This window comes from Polistes dominula, unplaced genomic scaffold (genome assembly GCF_049000335.1).
Source record: "Polistes dominula isolate Pdom_NZ unplaced genomic scaffold, Pdom_raw_medaka contig_33, whole genome shotgun sequence".
Lineage (NCBI taxonomy): Eukaryota > Metazoa > Arthropoda > Insecta > Hymenoptera > Vespidae > Polistes > Polistes dominula.
The window spans coordinates 4,612,094-4,633,433 of record NW_028300998.1 but is presented as its reverse complement, the minus strand read 5'-3'; the positions used below and the strand labels follow the sequence as shown (position 1 = coordinate 4,633,433).

Genomic DNA, 21,340 nt, shown 5'->3' with positions numbered 1-21,340 from the left:
CCTTACAAAATTCTTCTTCGTAAATGTTTCTTTTTCTTTTTGCTTCAATCCGGTGATACCAAATTCTTATATTATCTTAGTTCGTTATGTCGTTACTTGAGTTACTTTACTCGTGAAAAAGAACTGGCCATGAGAATAGCAGAATTTGCGCGCGCGCGCATACACACACACACACACATTTATGCGTAGAAATGGGGATGATGCAGTTGGCCTGGATAAAGGTCGGTGGCCGACCTAGCCCCCTAGCAAGTCCGGGACGGCTGGCCGGGGTGGCCAGCCCTGCTTCAACCACCCACTGCTATTGATTTTGTTAACCTTCTATGCTATATCTTCTCTTTTCCTCTCTTACCCTTTTATCCCTTCCGCCCCACAATGTGATAACGGATTGCCCGCTATTTTCAATGATACCATTTCTCTTTTTCTCCAACCCTTCTCTAACATCCCCCTTTTTTCTTCTTTCACCCTTCTTTTTTTTTCTTTCTCTCTTTCTCACTCTCTTTTTAGAACAAAAAAAAAATTAAATTATTAAAAAAGTTATTTCGTTATGGTTAACAAATTAAATCTACTAGTACGTTGTGTAAATTTTTCGTATCCAGGATGGTCAATATCTTTGATGATTTTTCTAAATCAATTAGTCTTTTATAAGATTTTTTTTACATTGGTTATCATAATTGTAGTTTTACTATCTACAGACAGTTTTATTTTTAATTCACTTTTTTCTATTTTCAATATCCAGTTTTATATCTAATTTATAAGACTAGATGAATAAATGTAGAAAAAATAATAATTGAACTTATTCTTTAGAAACATGATACCATTTTAAAAGCATTGCATTGTTTGTTTTCATATTTTTTCAATTACATAAATGAATAATTGATTTTACGTAAGTGCGTTGTGTGCGTGTAGAATATAAATGATACAAATCATAACATTTAATATGATTTGTTTTGTTCGAACCAAAAAAAAAAAAGAAAGAATGGATCGTTAAGTTTTTCATTATTAATTGAAATTTTTCCTTCTCTGTTAATCTTCTTTTAATTTTCTCACGCACAACAGAAAATCCTTCGTAGAGCAAAACTTCTTCTCTTCACTTCCGTGGGTAGAAACATTGAATTCCGTCTTGAGTCGATTACAACGCTCTCCTCGTGGCTTTTCACTCGGCACAAACTACAATAGCGATGCAGAAGCAATCCCTGTACTATCTATTTTCTTATTATAATTTACGATCCGCGCTAGCATTCTTACGCCCACCTGGAGATTCGTTCGGAACGTTCATTAGCGCATACCTACACTTTCCGCTTCGAAAAAAGGATTCGATTTATTTCACCATGTGTAATACTCTGCTCCTAGATATTTATTCATCCAAAGATTTCGTTTTTTTTTATCCTTTACAAATTAATATATCAACCTAGTTCTAATTAAGCAGTGATAATTATCCACGATCTTAACTAATAAAACATATTAATCAAAACAAGAAACATTAACAATTTTTAAGATATCAATCTACCCTAGTAGCATAAAATATTGAATACATATATATTTAATATTAATAAGACATTGAATCTCTTTTTAATATATATTTTATATTTTATTATTTTATATTATATTTTAATATTTATTATATAATACATTAATAAATATTAAATACACATGTATATATATATATATATATATATATATATATATATATATATATATATATATATATATATATATATTCAATATTTTGTGCTACTAGGGTAGTTGCAATCAAACAACCGTTCTAATTCACGATATAATTTGAAATCAATTACGATAAAATGAAAATCAAAATTAAAAGAAAAAGAGAAAAAAAAATCAATGTTTATTTTTGGTTGACGTTTGAATAATACGTGTCACTCTTAATCCTATTAAAAAGCTATAATAATCCACGATATAATTTATAATGTGTTAAAAAAAAAATTAGAAGAAAAATATAAATGTTAACTTTGTTGTTGTACATGTTTGCATATTGACGCGTTAACACGTATATGCATATACGTAGGCAGATTACGCCTATCAATTTCTTTGATACGTTAGAACGAAAGGCTATCGTCGTAAAGAGGCGATTTATTTGTAGATTATAGAACCCTTACTTGACGCATTTATACTCGTGCTTTGCTTTCTTGCTTACTTGCTTACTTGTTTGCTTACTTGCACGAGCCTGCTGCTGATGGAATCGTAATGCCTTGTATCTGTGCCACTGTGCGAATTGAATTCCAATTACACGCTTGATTTACTTGTTATTCGGCCGAGAACTCGAATCGCATCCACGTCGTTTGGCGCCACTCCATACTCTTTGGCGACGATATACTCTTCTTCTCTTCTTTTCCATCACCACCTCCTCATCCTTCCCTTCTTCTTCTTCTTCTTCATCGTTTCTCAATTTATGTCTTATCAGATCGAAGAAAATATCGAGCAATTTTGGCAAATTAACATCTTATCACATTGCGTACTCAAGAGGTGAATTTTTCTAATCTCTGGGGACGGAAAAGAAACATTTTTTTTTAAATAATTTCTTTCGATGTCAAAATTTCAAACATTATGAAAAATTGATTGTACAAACATTTTTTTATTCGAGTATCTTCAAAGTTAGTAATATGAGTTTGTATATAGGAATGATACGATCTCGTTGGAAACATCAATGTCATACAAATATGAATAAAGTTGACACGCGATGTTTTATAAATGTGATCATAATGTTGATTTTTTTGTAGACAGGAAAGAAAATTAAAATTCAAAATAAAATAGAAAAATAATTCTCGTATGACTTCATACGAATATGCAGAATGTAAATTGTTAATATCGTATATTTTCATAAATCATATTTTTCATTTATTAGTTGATACCAAAAGAAGTGAACTTTTATCCTTCTATTACTCTTACTCTCGTTATTCGTTTACCAAGTGCACTCGGAGACATTCGGAGAGAATGAAAAAGAATAGCAGGAAAGAGAAAAAGGTCATTACCGGAGAACGGAGACATTTCGATCGGTCGAGTGGTTCGATAATCGAGCGGTCATGGCCGGCTGACCGGCCAACAGAACTTACAGAAGATAATCATACTGTTATTCAGACACCTTTTTTTTTCTTCTTCTTCTTCTTTTTTTTTCACGTTCAGACAAGAAATACTGATAACCCAAAATGTCTCCAGTCGCTTTAAATAATCAAAATCTATAAAGAATAATTTTAATATTCGTTGCACAAGAGTTATATTTATCGAGAATCGTCTTACTACTAATCAATTCAAAGTCGATTCAATTTTAAAAGATCAAACGAGAATTATTAATTCTATTTCGTTTATTTCTTTTTATTTTTGTTTTATTTAGTTTAGTTTGTTTTTTGTTCTATCAATTCACTATATAGATCTATATCAAATCAATTTTAAATTGCTTATCAATCAACCTCTCGACGGTTATTATACTTTCTAATGGGTCGCGAAAAATGACCGTTCTCGAAAGTGGGTCTTGGCCCATAAACTCATTGAAGTTTGGAAAGCCTTGCTCAATATATTCAACATTAATATTATCAAGATTTCAAACGTTTCGATTTATTCGATTTAATATATTGCGACAAATGTTAATCCTATATAAATGAGAAAGTTAACGAAAAATGGGGAAAAAATAGAGTTGAGTTAAATAATATTATTTCGTTATCATCACCGTTATTATTGTTTTAATATAATATCAAGAAAGATAAGATAAAAGACTAAGGAATGAGATATTTTTTTTTAATTTCAAATTTCTTTCAATAGAAAGAGATACAAGTTAACTCGAGCCAATGGAAACGAGCATGAAACTGGGGCATGTGACGAAGATACGCGATAATAGAGGAAACAGGACTATGACCTACTTCGAGGAATTCCAGCAAAAGTAACCAAAGATTTGCCTCTCGAAAACCATCCCTTTCCCAAATACCCCCACTCCACCCCACCATTTGGTTGGCTGCGTGAAAAATCCTAGCCTAATTCTAGCTTTTCGACTATTTGCTTTTTAAAATATTTCATTGTGTTTGATAGTAAATGACGTATCATCCACTCTTTACTCTATATGACCCAATTTTTTTTCTAAAAAAAAAAAAAAATAAAATCCATTGTATATCATGAAAGTTCTAGGTTTGGTTTCCCTAAAAGGTTTTAAGCGATTTTATTCTTTTTCCCAGACTATTTTTGTTTCATTTTGTTTCTTTAGTAAAAATGTTCTCAATGTTGTAGTTGTAAAATTTGAAAAAAAAAAAGAAAAAAAGAAAGAAAAACAAAATTAGGCTAAAAGGTTTCGGAAAAGTGTAATGGATTTTTAATATCTCCTTGAAACTTTTGATCCATCTTGTTCCATATTAATTATGCTATATTTACTAATGTAAAAGTATAACTTATATTTTAAAAATATGAATAACTTTGTATATCAAATTTATATAGTTACAAAATGAAAGAGCATTTGACTAATACAGATATTTAAATATATGTTAATTTAAAATGTCACGATTTTAAAGAGAGATTTAATGTTTTGAAAATAAAATATAAAAATTGATTCGAGCTATTTGGTAACATGATCGATCGATTCAACGATTTTATTATCGGTGAATGATATGAACGATTTCATTGATTTCTGTCTGCTGGCTGTCATCGTTCACGTCCGACTCGAACTACTTTTTCTTTTATTTAAACATCGAAACAATAAAGAATATTCGAAAAGGAACGCGAGTTACTTTACAACCGTCAAAGATTTTCACTATTTCAGCATCGGAACAGGTATATAACATAGAATATATAGTATGCGCAATAAACGAGGAGGTAGCTGTAAATTTCCGATCACTGCGTGTCCATTGTTTCCATCACAATGAGCTATCACTCTCGTCTTTACTTGGAACGTTTCACCTGTACAAGTTAGGTTTCATAGACATGGATATAGTCGAAGGACTTTCATGTGTGCGCCCACGATTACGATTAAAAGATAGACAATAAGTATCATGCGTATGACTTTTGACACACTTTTGTGAACGTGATTCTTTATTTTCATTCGTTTAATAAATTTTCACATGTTCTTTATGTCAAACAAAATTATTCGATATTTTTCATTCATTTTCGAAACGACGATAAAACCGATCCTGTTCACTTTTATCGTACATTTGTACGTTTATATGAATATATTGGAATGTCTGGAAAATTTGTGTGCCGATTTGTGAATATATATATATATATATATATATATCGAGATTTTGTAAAAATGATCCTTTAAATTTTCTTGACAATATATATTATGATAAAAGGGTTTATACAAGGAAATGTCAATTTAAATAGAAATAAAAAAAAAAGAAAAATATATCGTTAACACGTGTTACGCGTCAAGTTCTCACATCAGTTGTATTTGAAAGTTTGTTCAATTCGTTGTAGGGAAAAAAATCTACGACGCATCTCCGTTCGTTACATTGCCAATGTCACCGAACAATAAACGTCTTTCCACTCAGAGATGCCTTCTCCTTTGCGATCATCGTTAACATCGTTACACTGAGAACTGCTTGCACCACACTCGTTTAACCTTATGAGCACAAGTGAGCAGCCACTCATTTTCCACTTAGAACGTCTTGCGTTGTCGTCGTCGTCGTTAGACTACGAACGAACGCGCGGTATGACCCAGATGCAGTCGAACAAGGTCTCGAATTTTTTATATTTATCGAACATGGCACTCACTATGCCTTCGTTACTTACCTGCTTGCTTAGCTTACCTATCTACCTACCAACCTACCTACCTACCTATTTCTACCTACCTTCTTCTTCTTCTTTACTTGCCTATTGCTTAGCCAGCTTCTTTGCTGTTGAAAATGTTACTGTTATTGTTATTGCTGTTGTTGCTGCAAGTAGGCTTTGACATTTAAAACTCTTATGTTAGCTTTAAACTCGTACAACTAGTACTTTAGATATTACCATTACTATTTGTCTATGTTCTATATAATTGTAATATTATGTTACTTTATGGCAACATTATGGTTTTATCATTTGACTCGTATGTCAAGCTTTCAATACCTACCGTAAAAAACATTTTGTAACCCTAGCATTTGGATCACGATATTTCCATAAGATCTCATTACCGATGTCTCATTCAACTTATATAGTCCCGAATACAAAACTCTTCGTTGTGTTTCTCTCCACGAGAGAAGCAAACAAACTCCGATAACGCACGAGATATGTTTATTCGCGATAAACTCTTCAAACAACACGGATGAACAAAGCCTCGTTACATCGAGCTTAAACCAACGATCTATTTTATTCAGCAAAACGGAACTTAACAAATGTGTGAATTTATTTTATTGTATTTTTTTTTACCATGTTGTCAATTTGTTTTTTATGCGAGCTTGATTTTCATTCATTTGTAGTAAAGTAATTAACACGAGCTCGTTACTCTCTGTGACCATTACGAGTATCGTGACTACAGTTGACATGAATAGTGATTACTGATTAAAAAAAGATAAAGTGCTTGTGGAAAGAGAAGCGTGTGTACTCATCGATGTCACTCGTTTTGCGTGCTAGATTCGCATTATATTGTTATTCCGGCGTAGTCTATCTTAAACTCTGCCAGGTACACTATGTTTTACTATTAGAAGCAGCGTCAAACGTTAGGAATGCTAGCTATTGCTGGAGATAGTCCAAGGAGTTGTTCTACGATCCTAGAACAAAAGATATTTTGTCAGAGAAATGATTGATTAGAGAACAAACGTGAACTAAATTTAGTTATTCGTATACATTTAGATATATAAATAAAAGCAAGAAAAATTATAAAATATGATAAATGTTTGAAACTCTTGAAGTAATATTAAACGTTCATTTCTAGGGTAAAACTATGTATAAAGTCGCATATATATATATTGAGAAGAATGGAGATCTCGGTTTTTGCCATAAAATAAACAAGGGATAGAGAGAGAGAGTAATAGTAGTAGTACGTTGAAAGTAAAGAAAATTGCTTTAGGAAGAGAGTAGGTATGGTTTTCCGGGAAAGGAACGAACCATGTAAGTATAAGCATCGGTTCGAGTAATGCGGTTGGGCCTCGTGAAGTAAAAGGGGAAAAAGTGGGCATATGATGAGGTAGGGGTGAGCTGGGGTGGGAGGAAACTTCACAATAGCTCGATTCTGGAATGAGGAAGTCTCTTCGTACGACACACCGCGGTACAGCACACCACGGGACAACACCACCACGGGACGACACCGCGAGAATACTAAAGTGTGGGTTACTAGTTGGATATCTTGCCTATTCCAAGCTCTCCCATATACCTACGACCAAAGAGAAGAGAGCTTCTAGGGATTGTAGTATTTTTGTCCTTCTGGGTGACTTTATATTGACTCCACTCGTGTTTCTCTTCTCACCATGCGTTTACTTACTCTACTCCTTCGCTCTCTTTTTCATCTTTCTCATTCTTGGAAAATTTTCTTTTTTCTATTTATTTTTTCCATCCTATATTTAAACCTTTAATCTCTCTCTCTCTCTCTCTCGACTAAAATTCAAATCGATATATCGTATATTATCGTATAATAGGACACACGAATTACTTTTTCTTTTCCATTTTCGAACGTTGAATTATACTTTCGTACAATATCCTGTAACTTTTCTAGGTGGATCTATCGGTGGTAAGCTGTTTATAGACAAACGTCCGGGACACGATTTCATGTGGAATCCTATACAATGTCTCGTTTCACCACGACGACGACTACGACGACGACTACGACGACGACGACGAGTTACGATATTCCCCTATGAATACAAAGTAGCTCCGATCAATTATCATCGTTCCGTTTATTTTCGTGGCACTTACCGGACTAACCGTAAGAACAGGGGCCTGAAAAGAAGCCGTCCTCGTACGTTCACCTTCGACTGATTTGCATTCTAAAGAAGATTCGAAGGTGATGCCAACCGATTTGCGCCATCGCGCGAGAGCGTACGCGTTTCTTTGAAAGAATATATTACGGTCTTGCGTAGACCAACAAAATAAAAGAAAAAAGAAAGGAAAAAGAAAAAAAAGGAAGAAAGAATACTTAATGTCGAAATCTTTGGTCATTGTCGATTCTTATCGATGTTTACCGATCTTTGCCGATTTTTAATACCATCGAACTACGTTGTAATAGTTCTTTTCTATTTTTAATTCTTTCTAATTTATTTATCTTAAATAAACTATTACCTATAGTTACGTAACATAATTCAAAGTTCGAAATATTAAAGTAAAGAATAAGAGAAGATGAGTCAAGGTATAATACGTTTTATCTTCTTCAAGGTAATACATGTTCAGGTCATTAACATCATATTGTTTTGTACGTTCGAAAGCTTGGATACCTCGAAATTCAACAGTGACAGTGTTATATCTATCATTTTATCTCGTCGAGTATGCATGTAGATATGACAGAGACAGCAGGTGCAGTAATTACGCTACGGATGGTTGCCAACTAATGTTATTTTGCATAGACAAGCATATTTTATTTGTTGAACATTGTTGAAAACAATTTTCACGACTAGTGCTAATGTGACATACTGTCTTTCTTTCTTTCTTTGCCAGCTATACTATTTCGATATTTATAGTTCTTAAATTTATCTTACGTAAAAATCGAAATTATTTTTCATCGAAAATGACAATACATTTATTTTCTTGTTCTCTTTCTTAATAATATCGTAAACATATACATTCTTTCATTTTGCATGTCTTTATTTTTTTTTATACGCCATTTTGTGCATGCTTCAGGAATTTATTTTTCGATCAAATGTCATTTTCAGTTTTGTCAATGTGTCGTATATTTATATTTATATAAATACTTAAATGTATATAGATAGATATATACATATATAAATTCAAGTAGACAGAAAAAAAAAGAAAGAAAACGAGATGACCGAGAAAGAAATCGGATCTCACCCTAGGACTACGTGTCACCTTAACCGAGGTCGAATTGTTAAACAGTTTATATCAATCGTCGTTGATTGACTCGAAACATCGAAGTACTTGCGGCACGAAGACGACTGAGTTTTGACCTAGGCGAAGCTTCAGTCGGGCAGGCCAAACAGGTGAATCAGAGTTTTAAGAGATTCGCCCTTGGCCCTCGGCGAGTGGTTCGTTATGTTCGTTAAATCGATTGTGTTTCAATCTGGCCGGTAAATACAGTTGAACTGACTGGGCGATTGCACGCACTATGTCGAGTTGTGGTAAGCAGGCATACATATACAGACTAACAACATACATATACATACAGAAAACACAAGCGCATTTCATTCCGTATGTTCTCTCGTCGTCGATGACCTACATGCCCATCCAAAATAATCCGGCACCAAGCAACGAGACCTTAACCGCGACCCGAGTCTGCCCTGCTATAGTCCAGGGACCTCCAGAAGGCTTTTGCGAATGACTCTTGAGAGCCAAAACGAATGGTAAACAAGTGCAAGTGGTATAAACACGGACACGAAGAATACTCACCGGTATAAAACATTGATTACTCAAGGGAAGATTTTGTCTGGAGACAAGTTGCTAAGACGTATCAATCATGTGTTCTCTGTTTTAATATCAATTAAATGATATATCACGTATACATATTATAATTGAAGACAGCTGGAAAATAGCAGGAATGTTGAAATCTGTTAAGAAGAATTTAACCATTTAACGGAGTCGATGATTATATCCAATAAAAAAAAAAAAAAGATAGAAAACAATAGCATGTAGTTGATGTAAATTTCCATACATGATTCCCACGTATTCTATTATTCAAAGATATATATATATATCTATTCCAATATCTAAAGTCGATGAACTAGATAGATATCCTAGATACCTCGTAACTTTTCAAGCTAGAACACATGACATCGTGAGCTCGGGAGTACTCGATTATCCAAGTGTAAAAAAAGGGAGGGAAAAGCATGAGGTATAATAAATCACGTGGAATATATACGAACAGTAATAGAGAACTGTTAAAGGTGAAAAGTCATTTTTGCTTAGAAAAGTAACGTTAATAGGTGCGGAATGTTTGATCGTTTGCTATAAAAACAAAAGGGATTTTTAATCGAGTTAAATTGTTTTTGTCTTCGTCGTTGTCGTTGTCATTTGCAATGACATTGCAAAGCGTTCGCTTTTCATAAACGGATGTGCGCGGCGTGGCACGTCGAGACTGCGACGCAGAGACAGGCGCGTTCGGCTGATTCGGTGCTGCGATACACGAGTATCGATTCCTCGAAGTTTGGCAGTGCCGAGCAAAGGAGAAATATCGACGAGGGGTGTGGCCGTGGTGAGGAGTGCGTACAACACATACACCTACACCACACAACATATTCCCACAGAAATACATAGGGAGAAACATATATATTGGCTTACACACACACACACAGATGCATCGATTACAGACACATAACATTTACACATACACATCCAAACACACAAGTAATATATATATGTAGACTCTGGTTTACACAGATACACATACACACATCAATCGGTAGTTTAATCTCAGCGAGGACACGGGCGTGCGGCGCGCCGGAAGAGGGCATGGCCCAAAGTCTTCTTCTCTCGACTTTACCATCAGGATTCGTTCTCGAGACGATCCCATTCTCTCTCTCTCTTTCTTTCTTTTTTTTTTTACTCCTTTTTCTTTTCTTTTCGACGTCTTCCTTTTTCACAAGAACCCTTCTCGTTCCAACGTATCGCGATAGACTCCCAAAGCGTTCGAATTGCTCCGTTTACAAGATGAAAAAGCATTCAACGTTATTTAACGCGTTTACATAAATCTGTTCTATGTTTTTCTCATTGTACTCTTTCCCCCACTGATATAAGAATAAACTCATTTCTTTTTTTTTTTTTTTATAGGAGCATTTACTTTCTCCCTTATGATTTATGACGATATCGTATTGAACATGTCAGGACTATGAAACTTTTTATTTATCTTTAATGTTATTTTTTTTTTTTCGTTTGAATAATATCGGTAAAATTTATATTTGAGAATTCGTATCTTTTATTTTTGTTTGGATTTTTCGTTAACAGAAATACGTTTTTTTATGAAATAATAAATAGATACATATATATCATTAGAATATATTATATATACAATTAGAAATATAATTCATTGTTATATGATTATCTTGAATATGTTTTTTTTGGATAATTAACATAAATAACATATATTATTTTTTTGTAATAATGGATACACACTAGAAACAATAATTGACTTTTGTTGAAAGATTTTTATTTAAATTTCTTTTACGATATTTTATTTTTATATTTGCTAGAAAAAAAGAAAAATAATGGGGTTTCTACGATAATAGATACATATGTACTTCTTGAAAAAGAATTCAATTCTGTGGTTTATTGGAGAAAAGCAAATATACGATAGCAACGTTAGTACCCTTTACTTCAACCATATATTCTCTTTCGTTGAGGGCAGTTTAGACTAAGCAGGCTTAGATCCTGCCCGTTGTTGGAGGAACTTCGTCGTTGTAGCTTCCGAGAGGAAGAGAAGATGGGGAGAGAGATATAAAGGGTGAGAAAGGGACGGAAGAGTCTGGGAGTATTCGATGTGACGCATGTATATGAACACAAGCATAAAACACACGCGAAATGATGAGGATGCGGGGGGTGGGGACGAGGTGGGACGTTGTAGAGGGCAAAGAAGGGATACACAGAGAGGGAGAGTACTACACACATCTTTCTCTCTCTTTTTCTCTTTATTTTGCATTCACTCTCACTCTCTGTCTATATATATATATATATAAAAAAGAGAGAAAGAGTCCGATCTGCGTCGGAATTAATGCTGCGAATCCGATGGATCGAGTTACCCGTAGCTCGTTTTGAGTTTTTTACATCTCGAATTTAATCCAAGGAATGGGGGAAAAAAATAGGGGACGTAGTCAAAGAGACAAGGTCACGAACGACTCCCCTTTTGCAAACCTTCCTTCCGTTTCAAAGTTTTGTCAAGAGAAATTGATGGGATGCGTTTAGTAGTTACGTGGAACAAGGAATATTACGTCAACGAATATCACATTATTCAGGTAAAATATTCGATAATAGATATATTAAGATACATGAAATATAAATTTCATATATATTTATTATATTAAATTATTTTTTTGTTTTTATCGATATACTCGATCTTATCTAATGTATATATTCATCGATAACCATGACAATAGATTAAGTAGAAAAATTAGTAAAACATTATGATCGTATGATTTATATATTATAATATAATTAGGTATCTACTTTTTACACTAAACCTTACCCAACACTTCATGTTTATTTATTTCAATCATGAACGGTCAAATGACCGCTTTAAAAAAATAGAAATCCTTTATCTTAAATATGAAATAAGTTTTAAGTCAATTGTATAGTGAACGATATATTTCTTTTTATTTAAAAATGAATAATGTACATTTTATGCGTTTATATCAGAATTTTTTACAAATCACAGGAGACGGTCATTTGACCTATTACGTGTTGTAGGCTTAATACGTACACGTATCCTTTTTCTTTTCTTTAAATAAAATCATCCAATCGTCCTATCTTGTTTCAATTTCTTTTTATCTTCTTCATGATTTTTGATGCGTTTCTTTCTTCATTCGGGATAGAAGAAAAAAAAAAGATTTGATTCTCTTTGTAAAGCTCATCGAAGCAGAAAAGCGCACATGCGTGGCCTATCTCGTACGAAAATCGGCGACCTCGATGGACTTCGGTCAAAGCGGACGATCGTCGCTCGCATTAATCGCTCTCGTCCGCTCGTTCTACGAGTCTCTTTCCTGCACTCGTGTGCGTTCATATACGACGCGTATATCTGAATTCTGTCTGCCGGTTGGTTGGCTGCTGCCTGGTTGGTTGGTTGGTTACTTGCTTGCTTGCTTTGCCGATCGTTCGCTCTCATCAATAATTCAGCGAGCTCGAAGCGAGAAACTCAAAAATAAGGTGAAAAGATACGACCCCTAGCTCCTCCCTTCACCCCTCTACCCCCTCTACCACTCTCTGTCTGTCTCTCTTTATTTCTCTCTTTTTCTGTTCGTATTTTACAAATCGGCACACACAACACAATGAGTTACCTAACACTCGTATTCGCATACGATTGCATTTTGATCGGCACACTTGGTAATCGATAACAACCAATGCGTATGCATCCTGCGTATGTATGTATGTATTCTTACTCGTATCAACGATCTTCCTATTCTTCTTATTCCCTCTTTTATTCCTCTTCTCCCGACGTCTTTTGTCATAGCTTCTCGTCTCGCGGCTATTGCGAAACGAGGTCATTCCGGCTCGACCGGATCGTTCGAATCCGACGTATTTCGTCCGATTCGAAACGACTGACAAGTATCTTCGTCTCTCTTTATCTATATCTTTCTCTTTTTCTTTCATACTCTCTTTATCGGATTTTTTGAAAGAGACAGATGAGAAGAAGAAGAAGACATGCACCCTATGTGCATCGTCTCGTCGTTAGGAGATACGAAATCTCGTTTTCTCGAATACACACGAATACTCACCCTTTCGTTATGTTCGTATTATTCTTTTATGATTTTTTTTTAAGTGAAAACTTCTTTAAAATAAGGAGTGATCTAAAAAAAAAAACGAAATGTATGCAGGTCACACGAGTTAGAAGTAAAACCTTCAAAAAACTAAGTTTCGAGAAAAAAAGACGAATGCGAAATATCAGGTGTAGGGTTTATTTGTTATAATATTGTTACCATATATAACAAAGGTCACCGGTATGATCTCAGAGAGGACTAGCTGATAAAAATTACACTTTTCCAAATTCAAGCAATAAAAATTAATGAATGCTATAGTCAAAGATAGATACAAGAATCGTAAAATGTTTATTGAGGAAAACAATTCACACACACACAAAATTCGCACACGTGCGGTGTCGTCCCGTGTGTCATGCATCGTAAACGAGCCTTGTAAACGAGCCCCGTAAACGAGCCTCGTAAAAGAGCCTCGTAAACAAGCCTAGTAACAGAGCCTCGTAAATGAGCCTCGAAAAAGAGCCCCCTAAACGAGCCTCGTAAAAGAGCCTCGTAAATGAGCCTCGAAAAAGAGCCCCCTAAACGAGCCTCGTAAAAGAGCCTCGTAAACGAGGCTCGTTCACGATGATGATGAATGATGAATAACGAATGATGAATGATGAATACGAGGCTCTTTTACGAGGCTCGTTTCTGAGGTTTTTGTCGAATTTCTTCGTTTTTATTTTTGTTTATTCTTCTACCCTTTTATCGTTCCTACCTACCAACTGGTATAGTATAGAAATTATTTTATTTGTGTCTATGCTTCGTAGTATGCAGTCGCACACAAACACACACATATACAATTAGGAGCAATAACTACGAAGCAGAGCATAAAGAGGAGACCGAGAATAGGAAAAACTAAATAGTTATATTCTGTCTTATTCTCTCGCAGGCTCAATCCTATATGTTTGTCTCTTTTTCTCTTCGTACTAAATATCGTGGCCGTTACATTCGTACACGCCGCTCCGTTGCCTAGCCGCCCACCGCTCCGTTGCATCGCTGCGTTTCACTTTTCTCAAATTACTTCCTATTCTAAAGAAGTTTTCACTTCAAAATGAAACACGGTCGGTCAGGAAACGGACCTATGAAACAGCTGCTATACTAAATATTGATAGAAAAAGATCTATTCTATTAGCTACGATCACATGTTTTATTTCTCATTTCTAATTCTCTCATTAACCCCTCATCATAGCTTCTCGCTTAGGTTAGAAGACTTTATTTTTTATGTATCTGTTTAACAATATATGGTAATACTAATTGCAATATACTTTATTATTTATGTATCTGTATAACAAAAGTTTAATATTAAGCAGAAAGACACGATAAGGAAGTTTCTAGAGTCCAACGGATCGTGTTCGTGCATTTTGTGCACGCTAGAAGGCGTTATTGAATGTGCAGAATAATATCTGTAATGCAGGTAATAATGCGTTTGCTGTTAGAAATAGTGAAAACGATCATCGTAAGTCATTAAATAGCTTGTAATCAATATATTTCTTTCTTTATCCTTTTTACTTATACTAGACAAGCATAATCTTAATAGATCACTTTTGTAACATTATTTTTTATTTTCTATTCAGATGATTCGCAATTGGATATTGTGAATTGTGATCCAAGTGTCTCTCGGCCGAAAATTAACGCCGAATAATGTCGTGAAAATTTGCAGAAAGAAAATATTAGGGAAGTTTCAAAGAGTTTGACGGAACGCGTTTGTGCATTTCTTGCATGCAGAGAGGTGTTTAGTTACCATACATTTTTTAGTTACCAGAAGCAACTTGTCTTATTTCTTCGAATTGAGAACTTGCCTACTGTGTAATATATTATGTATTATATGTTAATAAAACGTAAAATAATTTTTGAAAGTGGTAACAATATTATAATAATAATATTATAAAAAAATAACCCTACAATTATCCTACACCTGATATTCTGCATTCGTTTCATTCTCTCGAAATTTAGTTTTTCGAAGGTTTCACTTCTAACACGTGTGATCTGCACACATGATATTTTTTTTATTTCTTTAGTTATCTCATCACATTTTAGTCTACTCGAATTTAATTGCGCTAATCGATACAATTGATTTAGAACAAAAGAAAGAAAATGAAAGAAAAATAATTTAAATAAAATAAAAGGTTTCTATGATTGACGACGACGATGATGACGACCTTAACGACCTTTCGCGACCGTTCGAAGGTAGAGCTCGTAAGTAAGGACATTGTGGCCTGAGAACGAGTCGAGTGGATCATACAGATTCCAATCCAGTTTCGACAATGCGAAGAGTCAAGCCACGTCTAATTTACTAATTTAAGCATAATTGCCTTCTCGGAAGGGGCAGACGAAATATATTGAGTTAGGGCCAACGATATATATATGTATATATATAAATATGTTACCTTTATATACGTAAAGGTCACAATAATTAACGATTATAGTTATATTTTATATTCTTCTCGAATGTATATTGAAATAATTATGATTAGTATTATTATATTGATCTAAAAGGTTATCGTATGTGAAATATAGTTTTCGGGTTAAAGGTAACTTTCTCGAACAGTTACGATAGGTCGAACCACGGACGTAGATTTTTCATCGTTTCTGTTGCATCGTCTTGTTAGGTATATCTCATAAAGGGCAAAGTTACTTTCGCGCTCTCATTTACTTACATTTAACTTACATATATGTATAACATTGTACATACATCCTCACTTACGTGAGAAGAACTCGTTCGGGTTATGCCTTGCGTTTCGTCGTTTCTGTCCGTGCTTACGAGCGTGAGACTCTACGTTCTGTTCACCGCATTAGATTGGATCTAATTTTCCAATAGAGAGACCTACCGTTGGCGTACGCGTTACTGATATTATCGTGCGTCACATCTCTACCGTCCCTTACGTCAAATTAGTTAGATCTCTCTAATATCGCGTGTCCTATATTACCGGACAACGAAATTTGGCTGAGTCATCTTCTCAAATTAAAAACGTTTACAAATTACGTTTATTCTTTTTTCAACATCATCATTCTCATCCTGTTATTTAATTTCCTTGTTTTTTTTTTTTTTTTTTTTTTTTTTTTATTTCTATCTATCTTTACTACGATAATTAATGGTAAAAGATATTTGGAAAATATTTGCAAACGTACGCTTGAAATATTTGTCATAACGAAATAATTTGCATAACGCACAATGTTTTTCAAGTTTAATCGTTGAAATACACAAAATGGATTTGCACACGTTTGTAAAACGTTAGTGCAGTGTGACACTCGCGTGACAAACTTTTCAATCAACCGAATTCATATAAGAGAATTCAAGTGTGAGTCGTTTTGCACGTTAGCAAATGCAGTTTATTCATTCTCTGAGAATTGAGCAAGTGCATTGAACCAAGGAACGAACCAACGATGAATCGTCATTAGGCAGACCGGCTGGACCTAACGACTTCATTGGGAAACGAGACGCTCTGGCCCAGATATCGATGCAAATGCGTTTCACGCCTTTTATCGGAACGCGCGACGCCTCCGGCACTTTGACCAATCGACACCGCGACATCCACCCAGATTGACTTTAACGACTCGAGGAATATATTCGTTATATAAATACACATACATATGTAGATACATGCATGCGTGCATGCATATATGATGCATTTATACTTGGAAGAAACGAAATTGAAATTGTTAGAAGAAAATTTTCTTTTCATTACTTCTAAGCAGGTTCAAATAATTTTTATTATTTAAAAAAAAAGAACAATTAAATGTATTTAATAATGTATATAATACTTGAGTTAATGTTGAAGAACATAATATTGTTATATGTATATATATATTATGTAATTTCGTTTTTACCAATGATAAAGAAAAGACAATTTTAATTCCAAGGCGTTTTGGAAATGGTCAAATTTGATCAATTCAACTTTTCAATTACTTCTCGTGTTGTTATGCAACGATTAGCATTCGCAAATGCTGTTTTTCTTGTCGTCATTAGCTTCAACTGAATGTAGTGCATCTTTCAAGTCGAAATTACCAGAATGAAATTTCGGAAACTAGTGTTTAATAAATATATCTTCTACGTAAACGGTACATAATTTTTTTCTCGTTTGTATTGCACCATTACTTGTACTCTATACAAAAAACGAAATTATTTTCTAAGTAAACCAATAAATGATGTATTGGATTGTCCCAAAAGTTTCTTTCTTTTTCTTACATTAATAATTTTACATGGCAAAATATTTGTTATTTTATGCTTTATTACAGAATAATATACAGTGTAAAAAAAAAGATAAAGATGAAAAATAATATACACAAAATATTTTACATGGGAAACTTACTACCAGAAAGCAAGATACTGTCATGACGAAGTAATGCTTAACAATGAATGACAAAAAGATCGTTATAACAATTTGTATATTTCATTTTGTGCATTCATATTCGAATAACTTAAGAAAAAAAGAATGTATTGAATTTAATAATTAATAAAAAAGAAGAACTTTTTCGTTAATGTTATAAAAATATGCGTAAAAGCTTTCCAAGATGGCGGTGCTCTCAAGCGATTCATTTTTATGTCAAGCCTGCGGGATTCGCAAAGATGTTATCTCTGAAAGAATGTGGCTTGACGTAAGGGAAGGGCTGAGTTTCTGCTGGAAAATAAACATCAAAGAATACGAATAAAACGAGCTCGGATCTCATTCTCGTTAGGTGGACGTAACGTTAATCGTCATGCTGTTATTATAAATAACTTCGAACAACTAAGATCTCTCTGAAAATTTTACTTGCACGTTATAGAAATATATATATATATATATTTTTCGTAAAGTTTAACTTGCTATCGATGAATACAAAATTTCCATGACGTTCTTTCCATACGTAAATTATCACATTCAAGAGATTGCTTTTTTGATTTGAAGTAAACAACAAGAACAACAACACGTAGAGATAAATAAATTATGTATGCATTTGCCAGGATTTAGTTTAAAAAATTGTTTTAAAAATCTATCTTTATATATTTCTTTATTTCTCTTTTTTTTTTTTTTTAAATTCCTTTTGACTTGGAGTTAAAGGTACGACGAATTAGGCTTGGCCCATTATCAAAGGTGAAAATCTCGGCTTTTCGTTATCTCGAGAAGAAGTAACGAGCCTGTTAAATACTCTCCACTCGCAAGCGTGAAAATAAGCAAACAAAATCCACAGAGACGGATCGTTCGCATCTCGAGGTGAGATCTTTAAATTCATTCGGAAAGATAAATTCACCCCTTTTGTACGGAGTTAACTTGCTTATTTTTATCCACCTCGTGGATGACTTTTAAACTGGGAATTGATGTTTCCGGTGACGTATCTCTATTTATCTCGATCGTACGACACTTTTAGTTCCCTAAACGACTGCTTCAATATATTTTGATAATAAAAAAAAACCTTTGATATGTATTAATTATTTTTTAAAACGATATAATAAAAGAAGAACAAAAACAGAACACACATACCAGAAAGAGGGAGAGAGAAAATTTATTTATAATAAATTATATTGATTAGTAATAATTGTACATTACAGGGAGTTAAGAGATACTTTGGAATAAAAGAGAAGCAATGTAACTTTATGAGCGATCACTGATCTATGCGAAGGAGAGCCCTATTGTGCGAATTTAGTTAGATGCATCGTGACAGATGCACTCTCTCTTTTTCATTCTCTTTTTTTCTCTTTCTCTCTTTCTATCCAGTCGACAACGCGTCTCGTTCAGACCTACAACATCGTTCTAACTAAACGACAAACAAATTAATTGTACGCGAGAAACGATTCGCTTGTCTAATCTAAAATAGACAGCTCTGCCCTTTTGTCGATATAACTTTATATATATATATATATATATACTTGATTTATTTCTATTAGGATTTCTGCCTTTTCATTCAATTTCCTTTCATCGTTAAATTACTCTTATTACTTCTATATTAATATCATCAATTCAAATCATACCAAATATTAACCCTTTGAAGAGAAAAATTATTCAAATGTCCAATCTATGTAATACTTAAATAAACACCATAAAATATTTTTTATATATAAATTTAAAATAAATTTATTTTCTAAAATTTAAAATATAAAATAAAATAAAATATCTGTAAAACTTGGGCATTGTTTCTTAAGATTCTGTAGTTACAGGGATTAAATGTCGTATTTAATAATATATGTCGTATTTATACTATTTAATTTATAATTAAATTTTAATTTATACTATATAATAAATAAATTTTATAATAAATTATAATAAATAAATTTTAATTTATACTATTTAATAATAAATATTGTATTAAATAACGTAATGTGAATAGATAAACAAAATTATAATAAATTATGAAATAAAAATAAAATAAATTTGAGAATAAGAGTAAAGTGAGAAAGGGTTAAGGGAGAGTTGTTAAGTTCCATGTTGTTTCCTTTTGGTAGGGTAAATGGCACTGCTAAAGATAGTAACAACGACGGTGGTAGAATTAGCAGCGGCATCTCTGTATCAATTAGACGCGGTATAATATACCAGGAAACGCCGAACAATTATTGTTGTCTGGCCCACATATTGTGTTGAGGCAGAGTAAAGCCTGTGCAGTGTCACTGCAACGTTCCTCGTTCCATCGTTAATTTGCCTTCATTGCCCTTTGACGACAGAACTTTTCTCTTTCTTATCAACGTGCATTCGCATTTTTTCCTTTATTTTAATCATCCAATTACCGATCGCCTTCCACGTATGAACCCTATCACTATTTATATTCTAACTTAACGTTTACTAACTACTCCGGAATTGTAATCATTCAAATTTGTTTTAATCAATGGTCTATTAAATAATTTAAATGATATTGATGATAATTTAAATGATGAATATATATATAATTTTAACATATTACGTTTTTATTATAGAAATATTTGATTTTTGTACAAATTCAATTTGTGGGACATATATTATGATAAACTACTTGTACTACGTACAATGATTTTATAAAAGCCAATATAAACTCGTACGATTAATTATGTTCGACTATTACGAGCAAAATTTAATTGAGAATGTTAAATGCAACTGATTGCAAGGGATGGTAATGATCAATTCGTTGCTATGGATTTATAGATATTTGATCACATAATTATGTCGATACGATATCATTATTGTCGTATAAAAAAATGAATGTTTTTTTTTTTAGATTAGTAGAGTAAATGGAAGATGATTTCATCCCTTCGGATGTTGATACTATCCCATGTCCCGTTGTAAAGATTACGAGTCGAGAGAGTTACCGAGAGAGTTACCGAGAGACACGGATAGACCTCGTTATCCTTTCACTTATGAGAGAACGCGACTATCCTTACCGTCGCTCTATTGATTCCTATGCGGGGTGTCCAAGGTCGGATTGCTCTATCGAAGGTCAATCTACATTCGCCATAGAACCAAGCAACAAGATCCTTTCATTTATGATAATGTTACTATTCTAACTGCTGGAACAAGTGCTGCATTGCGGTTCGAGAAAGAAAAAAGAAAGGAGAATTTAAACGGCGGGAAAGAAAGAAAAAATATAATAGGAATAAAAATAAAAAAATAAACGAATCTTACGCAATAACTTCGCGGATATTGACATCGACTTTGAAACGATACCAAGGTGTAATTAATAATGCAATTATATATATATATACGGAGTATATAATTTGGAGTGTTATTTAATAGATATCTCAAAGAAGTATTTAATTATTATTAAGATTTATACAGAATAATTTTATTTATTTAATCTAATATTTGTGTTTTCTCTCTTTTATTTTTTTATCCTTGCAATTGTTAAAGATCATACCATCGGTTTTTCGATTTTATGTTATATAC

At 33.4% G+C, this 21,340-nt stretch overlaps 1 protein-coding gene and 1 long non-coding RNA gene across 2 annotated transcripts in view; one reads left to right on the top strand and one right to left on the bottom strand.

Annotated features, from left to right (window-relative positions):
* The window catches only part of Oatp74D (Organic anion transporting polypeptide 74D), a 98,524-nt gene that overhangs the window by 8,325 nt on the left and 68,859 nt on the right, over positions 1-21,340 (top strand).
* LOC107067042 (uncharacterized) lies at positions 6,256-19,632 on the bottom strand. The gene is made up of 2 exons (XR_001475808.2): positions 7,559-19,632; positions 6,256-6,680 (listed from the first exon to the last, which is right to left on the bottom strand). It is a non-coding gene; the product is annotated as an uncharacterized LOC107067042 (long non-coding RNA).